This window comes from Cydia splendana, chromosome 19 (genome assembly GCF_910591565.1).
Source record: "Cydia splendana chromosome 19, ilCydSple1.2, whole genome shotgun sequence".
NCBI classification, from domain to species: Eukaryota; Metazoa; Arthropoda; class Insecta; order Lepidoptera; family Tortricidae; genus Cydia; species Cydia splendana.
In genome coordinates this window covers 13,186,401-13,195,465 of record NC_085978.1, presented here as the reverse complement: position 1 = coordinate 13,195,465, position 9,065 = coordinate 13,186,401, and the positions used below count along the sequence as shown (strand labels likewise).

The 9,065-nt window shown below is 36.7% G+C and overlaps 1 long non-coding RNA gene across 1 annotated transcript; it reads left to right on the top strand.

Annotated features, from left to right (window-relative positions):
- The first annotated feature begins 2,453 nt into the window (after positions 1-2,453).
- LOC134799802 (uncharacterized) lies at positions 2,454-5,857 on the top strand. Its single transcript, XR_010145466.1, has 4 exons — positions 2,454-2,992; positions 3,454-3,516; positions 3,598-3,657; positions 5,845-5,857. It is a non-coding gene; the product is annotated as an uncharacterized LOC134799802 (long non-coding RNA).
- Positions 5,858-9,065: the final 3,208 nt, after the last annotated feature.

Sequence of the window (9,065 nt, the reverse complement as noted above, 5' to 3'; positions counted from 1 at the left end):
TGCGAAGCGAGAAAGTTGTCGAACTCCTTATTGCGATATTCTGTCCCGTTGTCAGATTGCAGGTGTCGAATCTTCTTGTTATGGAGCGTCTCAACTTCATTTTTGTAAGTTTGGAAACATTTGAATACGTCGCTTTTCTTCTTGATGAAGTATACGTAGCAGTAGCGGGTAAAATCATCAATGAATGTGACGTAATATCTTGAGCCTGTCAGTGACTCACATTCGAAGGGTCCACAAACGTCGCTGTGTATGATTTCTAGCGGTTGCGTCGTGTAGAGATCATCATGTCTTGTGAAAGGTAATCTTGACATTTTGCCTTTGATGCAGGTCTCGCAGGTGTCTAATTTTTCTTTACGTAGGTTCAATCCGTACATAAGGTTTTCTGCGGCCATCTTGTTAAGGTCCTTTTCATTTATGTGGCCAAGTTTTAAATGCCACTCCATGATGTCACTATGCCCTTTGGGTGTGTAGTTTGCAGTTGCTTCTTTCATGAATTTTAGGTAGTACAGTTCATCTCTTCTCTGAGCTGTCAGTAATATTTTGCCATTCATCCGCGTGATAAGAGCTTTGTTTTTGTCAAAGATTACCTTAAATCCTTTGTCGGTAATCTTTCCAACGGACATTAGGTTTACTGATACGTCAGGAACGAATAAGGTGTCATCTATGTTGTAACCATCACCCTTTTCTGTCTTGACTGTTACTCTTTCTTTTCCTTCAATGTTACTTGTGCATTTCTTTGATGCTAACTTGAGCGTGCCGTTTTCTGAAGTTACGTTGGAGAATTTAGATTTGTCGCCACAAATGTGGGAAGAACAGCCGCTATCTAAACACCAAATGTCTTCTCTGGCGCTTGAATTTACGGTACTCAGACAGACGTTGAAGTTGCTAGTCTGTTTACTGTTATTTTTCTCATTTGAAGTCTTCTTCTTGTTCCAACATGCTTCAGTAGTGTGACCTTTCTTTTTGCAGCTCTTGCAGTACGGTTTCGAGTTCTTTTTCTTGAAATGGTACGCTTCGGAGCTCTCTGGTTGTTCACTGGCACTCCTGGCCTGATATTCTTCAAGAATTTTTACCTTCAGGTCGTCAGGATCGGGCAGGGAGTCTCTTGATTCAATTGCGAAAGTTTTATTATTATTTTTTTTTTTTTATTTATTACCTGAAAGTTTTCATATGTTGTTGGCAAACTGTAGAGTAACATTATGCTCAGCAATTCCGACGGTATTTTTATGTCCATGTCGGCTAGCTTGTCTTTGATGTCCATGAAATTATTTAAGTGATCACGGATATCTTCTTCTGTGGTCATCCGTTTTAGAACTAATTGTTTTAGCAAGGTTGCTTTCCTCGCAGGGCCGGTGCTTTGATAAATCGCTTTTAATTTGTCCCATACGGCTTTTGATGACGTGCAGGTCTTCACTTGTTTTAGTTCGGAAGGTGACAGCAAAAGAAAAATTTCAGCCCTTGCCTTCACATCTTCCTTGGTGAATGTTGACTTCGTCGTCTCATCCGCTTCTGGTAACAATACTTTCTCGCCACTGACGATGTCCCAATAATCGTTTTTTATCAGGACGGCTTGCGCTTGTAAGCACCATGTGTCATAATTTGACTTGTTCAATGTTTCAATATTTCTATAACTTGTCGATGCCATCTCGATTATTTCCAGGCGCGGCGTTTCAGGAACCACGCTCTGCTACCATTTGTGAGGGAATATGAGAGGGCAGCTGGAGAAATAGGGAAATTACGGAGCACAGGCACAATGTTATTTATTCGCATACAATGAATGAATGATTGACAGCAATAACAGAAAGATATATTTGAATTGATGTCATTCGAGGATTGATACTTCTTTCGGCGGCGAGAGTCCCGTGGCCAGTACTCACAGCCTGACATCAAAGCACAGAACACCCGACTAGAAACCTAATATTGGCCATTTTGTTCGCGACGCAAATCACCAAACTGTGAGGCGCGGGAGGGGTGCTCCCGGCGTTGCGATTGGTCGTGGCGCGCTGACACGTGTAAGCGTAGGGATGGGACATGTTCATTACTTGCAGTGGTACTGGTACCAATGGTACCGTAATCTGTTGTGGTAAAATAATTGTTATCAATAAAGTCCACAGATTAATTACTTCAGAATATTCATACAATATAATCATTCATTAGGTACTTTAAAAATGTATCTAAAAATGTTACTTTGCATATTATTAATGAGCTAAGATTGTAAACATAAGAAAAACTGTAACGATTTCGATGAAATTTGCTATATGGGGGTTTACGGAGGCGAGGCGTTTTAACTCTAGGAAAACGCGCATTTTAGATTTTTTATATTTGCTGTGCAAAGCTCGGTCTCTCAGATATTCAGTTTTTATTAAGGCCGTTCCCTGAGCCAGAAATGTAAAAATACCCCAATAATTATCCTATTTTTCTAAGAAACGGTGATATTTGCAGACGTGGGAAAAATAAATATAATTCTTGATTATATTATCTTTAATAACACAGCTTTCGATACACGATTCATAACACTTCGCTCGATACAATTTATTCCCAAAGTAACCTCCAATTCGAATTTTTACTCCAACTTTACTCGTTTCTTTACTATGTGACACTATGAAACAAAAAAAGGAGAAAAATCAATCATAAGTATAACAGTAATTTGACAGCTTTAGAAAAACGATAATTAGAGGCAATATTTTTAAAATAAATAAACATCAACTAATTCTATCGTAACAAAATATCGACTCCGGCCTGCATGCTCTATCTCCGTCCGTCTTTCGAAATGAGACAGTGATGGCTGAGCGCTCGTGCCAGACGGACCTGTACTAGGTGTCCCCAAAACAAATATAAGATTTACTTATAAAAACTGTGCTGTGTTGTGTGTCCTAGTGATATACCGTGTGCACCAAAACCTTTAAGTTATAATGGGTAACAAGCAATTGAATAAAAAGAAGACATCTCGAAAAAGACAACTCGGAAGATTCCAACAAACAATGGAACTAACGTAAGTAAAAATGTATATTTATTACACAGTGAAATACGTAATTATTACTTAATTTAATATATACTTGATCGTACTAATTAGTAATCCATATAACTTGAAACATTCTAAAAATTAATAATCGCTCCATCTACCGGTAAACATTGTCATCATCTAAATAGCTTAAAAGGATATCGCGATTCGCGACGAAGTTTACACCACGCGGCACTAGCGCCGTTGCCTTGCACGGCAAAGACAGAAAACATTGCCGTCTATGTGTGCGTCTCCGTGAGTCGTAGTTGGTCGTAGTTACGCGGTTGCGGTGTAGTGGGCCTTCCTATAAATACGAGCACACAGTGATACATGTAACGCACACAATTAGACGCATAAAGCGTTCTTTTAGCAATCCATCCACCTATCGAGGGTTCGAACCTCAGCTCGTGATTTGTCATGCGTCTAAACTTTTTACTTTTTTGTCTTTCTAGGAAAAGAAGAAAATTGGATAATTTCACAGCCGAACATGATACTATATCTTTAGACTACATCGAGTGAGTATAATTATTTGACTTGTGCTTTTTAGCCCTACCTACGTAACACAATACACTACTACAATTTATCTTTATTTACAGACTGCAAAATATGGAAATGGAATCTCCGATTTCATCAACCACTGACATTCAAAGTAACGAGTAAGTTCTAATTCTAATTGTGGCATTATCTATGAAAAGGGACCTTATTGTCTATGGCGCTTACGACGCACTGCGTCGCACGGCGTGGTATTTATATCAGAGCATCGTTAATAATGGCGGAAGCGCCATCGACAATAAGGTCCCTTTTCATAGATAACGTCACAAATACCTACCTACTCAAGTACTCACAGCGGCGGCGTACGAAAAGACCTTAGTTAGATTTAGATACCTACTGTTTTCCTATCAGTGCAGATGCTTATATCTTTTTATGAATTGAATTGATATTCTCAATTATTTGGACATATTTTGTACTTATTTTCCTAGATGGCTATTAGTAGTATTAGTACTACCTACTTAGCAAATGTTCGCCGAAAACTAAATAAAATGTCGCCAATCAATAATATCGTACGAGATACATTGCCCTCATCAGTTATTTGATATTCTCCAAGAGGTACTTAATTTAAAAAAACCGGCCAAGTGCAAGTTGGATTCGCACACGCAGGGTTCCGTACCATTATGCAAAAAACGGCAAAAATCACGTTTGTTGCATAACTATTAATTTTATTCTGTTTTTAGTATTTGTTGTTATAGCGGCGATAGAAATTCAATCATCTGTGAAATTTTAAACTGTCTAGCTACCACGGTTCATGAGATACAGCCTGATGACAGACGGACAGACGGACGGACGGACAGCGAAGTCTTAGTAATAGGGTCCCGTTTTTACCCTTTGGGTACGGAACCCTAAAAATGTACACTGATAGAATGTAATAGGGTTGCCTGAGTAAGTCCCGGAAATTTAAATCCCGGGATTTACCGATTGTCCGTACTTTCGTTATTCTTTTACGTATTTTTTAATGAACTGGTAGTTATTTTATATTATACCTACCCTACACAATAGTAAATGATTTCCTTTTCTTGAGCGTGTTGACCGATTTTTTATTTTAATAAAACTAATAATCTTGGGCAATTATTTCCATTTTCAATTTCTCATTTACCTGTGATAGAGCATTTTTAGGGTTCTGTAGCCAAATGGCAAAAAACGGAACCCTTAAGGATTCATCATGTCTGTCTGTCTGTCCGTCCGTATATACAGCCACTTTTTTCTGAAACTATAAGAACTATAGGTACTGTTGAAACTTGGATTTTCCAACAAAAATAGAAAAAAACAATACATTTTGGGGGTTCCCCATACTTATAACTGAAACTCAACATTTTTTTTTGCATCAATCCCATACGTGTGGGGTATTTATGGATAGGTCTTCAAAAAATATATTGAGGTTTTTGATATCATTTTTTTCTAAACTCAATAGTTTGCGCGAGAGACCACCTCCAAAGTGGTAAAATGTGTGTCCTTTAACTTATAAAATAAGAGAATGATAAAACAAAAAAAAATATATATGATGTACATTACCATGCAAACTTCCACCGAAAATTGGTTTGAACGAGATCTAGTAAGCAGTTTTTTTAATACTTACGTCATAAACCGCAATTTTATTATGTTACTTGCTAGATGTTACTATTTGGCTACTTTGTTGCTACAAAGTATTTGACGCCGACTGTACCTGTAACCAGCACAATGGTTTATTTACTTTCAAGTAGTTTTCTCCGTTGTCATCACTTGTTATAATATAGGTACCTACATAAAAATTTTGAAATTAGTCTGTCTCACTTTTCGAAATAACTGCATTTCTGGAATGCTGCGTTTTGCGGGTCCATGATCAATTTATGAAATAGTAATGGACTAATTTATAAATTGAGTGATGTTGTAAAGAAATGACTGGCTGCTACAATTCTTCGACCGACAGATTTGTCCGGATGCTTAATGAGAGGCAAAATGTGGCTGTTATTGTTCATCATCACTTGATGATAAAAAAAAAAGCGAAAAATAGTTGACATGAGTTGCGTATTACCTATTCTCACATGTATCGTACAACGTTTTACAGTACATATAGCCCTATAGGTTAACTGGAAGAGATCCCTCTAAGGGATAAGTTCGCCTTTGTACTTCTTGCTAATTGTATGTTATTTTTAATATGTCTTTTTGTACAATAAAGAGTTTACTACTACTACTAGCCCTTTAAATATTTGACATAGTTACGTAATGTGTGTGTGCATTATCGCACTAGTGCGGTAAAGTCCATATGTGCTGTAAAACATCATACATTTATTTAATTTTGGTTTTGACAGTGAGGCGACCGGCTGAAACATTTTGAACCCACGCATTGCACAGGTGGATGACACTTATCGGGTTCCTAGTATATTAGAGGAAGAAGATACCCATGAGGTAGGTGATTCATGCTAATTATGCTTATTGATTGTAGAGCAGAGAACAATTTTACCTTTTGTACTAACTACCTAGCTAGAATAACATTGTTTCAACTTCGTGTGCCAGAATTCCATCGTAAATTGATTTATCACACGATTCGTAGTCATTATACAGGGTCTTACTTTTATTTCTCTCGTTGGTTCTTTACCACCGGTGCTTTATATGTACAGTCGACGTCAAATATATGTATACATTTTTCACCTTATTACAAAGGAGTATGCTGCAATAGGTACATATCTTTGACGTCGACTGTACATGATGTGACAAATTGTAAATGCTAACACATACAATATATTTTATTTTCAGTTACAAATATCGTTCAATGTGGAAGAAGAGCTTCCTGACAAAACCGTCGGTCGAAGAATTGTCGCAGTTAGTTACCATTCGATTCGATTCCTCGCATTTTATCCAATAAAAGATTGTATGGAAACTATATACATAAACGCAATATTTCACCGACAAAATCGCAATTTTCTTGTTTTGTTCATACTTCAAGATGGACTCTTTGTGACCTTGACGTCACGGTCACATATCGTTTTGTTCGGGGCGTTTCGCGAGTGAAGTACGACTGTCGGACTTTGACTATCATTTCTGACTTTTGTATTCCTTTAATGCAATGGATCCCATATAGACTTTTGATCCTAAAGACAAACCTGATTGATTGATACCATAAATGAAAATTAGTCATCTATTATCGATAAGTATATATGTTTTTCTTCATCAAATTATCAATAATTTTCATTTTTTAGATTGTTCCCTCTATAAACTCCTAATAGTCTACCTTGGTGCCAAATAGGGAATGCAAATCAGTTATTTTTTGTATGGAAATAGTCGGTTATTAACCGAAACCGCGGTTATTTCCATACAAAAAATAACCGATTTGCATTCCTTAGTGCCAAATTTCAAGTTTCTAGGTCAGCTCGAAGTGGGTTAGGTTTTTGATCTATTAGTCAGTCAGTCACAAAAATGCCGGTTTTAAAACGTTAATTTATGAAAAACTGTTAGAGCTACGTTTACGAAATTTTGTATTCTAGACAAGATAAGGGGCTTGAATAAATGTGCAAAATTGCATGTGAGTAGGTAAAAATGGTAATAAAATTATCAATAGGAAGGATCAAGAAGTTGTTGCAGCCAGAATTAAGAATTTACCAAGGAGAGGACATGTCACTATCATATTTTAATTCATTTTAAAATGTTATTCAGATTATCAATAAGAGTTTCTTATACCGTATTCGAATTAAAAGAAATATTTTATTAATAACACAATTCTCTCTAGTTTTTGCTCGTATTTAGTATACAACTAACTAATTATTCGTATAAAATTATTTATCGTAGAAACACTCGTATAGTTTCAAAATAAGCTATTTTATTTTGTTGGCATTGTCAAACCCATTGACTATTTTTGTTTTGCTTTAATATATGGTCAGTCGTAAAAGTATTAGCGTCAGCAATGGATTTATATAATGTATTTCTTTAAAAAACATGATATTTCATGCTAAGTAACAGAAAACAGTCAAATATTGTACCGGAAATATTAGTCCCGAAAATCCCGAAAGTACCGGGAATTTAATTTTGAAATCCCGGTTCTTTGCTTGGCTCTAAATCCCGGGAATTCCCGGTACTTTCGGTACCGGTATTTCCCGGGAGCAAACCCTAGTATGTAGGACTGTAGGTACTGTAAAACGTTGTACGATACATGTGCCAATAGGTAATTCGCAACTCGTGTCGATTCAAAACACTCCCTTCGGTCGTGTTCGAATTTATCGCCACTCGTTTCGAATTTCCTATTTGCCGCACTTGTAAACGTAATGTAGGTAAGTACTATTACAATATGGTGCTACTTTACCGCATTAGTGCGATAATTAGCACATTACGTAACTATGTCGAAAATTTAAAGGGCCATATTATGTACTGTAAAACGTTGTATGATACATGTGCGAATTACCTATTTTTCGCACTTGTACCGGTATGCCCTAATTAGGGTTCCGTACCCAAAGAGTAAAACGGGACCCTATTACTAAGACTTCGCTGTCCGTCCGTCCGTCCGTCCGTCCGTCCGTCTGTCACCAGGCTGTATCTCACGAACCGTGATAGCTAGACAGTTGAAATTTTCACAGATGATGTATTTCTGTTGCCGCTATAACAACAAATACTAAAAACAGAATAAAATAAAGATTTAAATGGGGCTCCCATACAACAAACGTGATTTTTGACCAAAGTTAAGCAACGTCGGGAGTGGTCAGTATTATGGATGGGTGACCGTTTTTTTTTTTGCTTTTTTTTGTTTTTTTTTTTTTTTTTTTGCATTATGGTACGGAACCCTTCGTGCGCGAGTCCGACTCGCACTTGCCCGGTTTTTTTTTAATAAATATCGATGATATACCTGCACAGTATACCTAATAAATAATGATATTATAGAAAACTTGCAGTCATTAATTTGTTTAAATATAAACTGTATTTACACCCTCATAATTAAATATTATTGAAATAAGAGTTGACTTCATTAAAATGAATATTTAATTTGCACTATGTTTCATTTATTTTTCCAATTTAACTTTAACGCCATCTATGAGATGCAGCATGCTTTTTTCAGTATTTAGTAATACGTTTTACAAATCAGTGTCCTGTTAGTTCATTTAAGTCGCTACTTCTTGCGTGGCGCTGTTGTATCGTCATTGTATCTAGGGGCGGGATGGGTGGCGTGAGGGGAGGCTCGATTGTAGATTTCATTTGGGTACGGGAACGGCCTTAACGCTGTTTTCTACAGTAGTACCGTTGAGGCACCACGTCACTGACACAAAGGCAAAAGCCGCTATACACCAATGCATGCATGCTAATGAAAAATACTGTATTATTTTCCTAGTCTAATTCATACTAAACAACCATGCATAATCTATTTAAAGCATCTATAAGTACCTACGTTTACGAATAAACCGACGCGACAATTTTGTATATGATCCCAGCACATCTTTAAAATTAGTTTGGTTACGGCAATAACATAAACAAATATAAAATAATATAAATGTGTAATAAATTTCACATTTCGTCGGAGTCCATTTCAGTTCATCATCAGGTCCATCTC